Source organism: Meleagris gallopavo, chromosome 6 (genome assembly GCF_000146605.3).
Source record: "Meleagris gallopavo isolate NT-WF06-2002-E0010 breed Aviagen turkey brand Nicholas breeding stock chromosome 6, Turkey_5.1, whole genome shotgun sequence".
NCBI classification, from domain to species: Eukaryota; Metazoa; Chordata; class Aves; order Galliformes; family Phasianidae; genus Meleagris; species Meleagris gallopavo.
This window is the reverse complement of record NC_015016.2, coordinates 14,829,861-14,830,218: the sequence shown is the minus strand read 5'-3', so window position 1 is coordinate 14,830,218 and position 358 is coordinate 14,829,861.

Here is a 358-nt window from a genome sequence, read left to right as displayed (position 1 = left end):
GGGGATGAAAAGCATTCAATCTCAATGAGTGCACAATCCTTAGTGATGGTGAATTCTAGAGAATATTACTCAGCTTTGAGGTGAAGTTTAATTTAGAGAACGCTTACGGGGGGAGGTGGGAAGAAAAAGCAGGTAATATTGGTTTTCACTGACGTACAATGAATAAGAAATATCGTGTCATTTCTGAGACATCATTTTCTATATAAAAATAGAGATCATTCTATCGATTCAAGTCCGCTGATAGTTTTCTCAGTTGTTTTTCTTTTTGAGGAATTATTTAAAAACCTATCTCTCAGTTAGTTCATTACAACACATTTTCACATTTTTATGGAGACTGAAGCCTCCTGTTACATTAAAA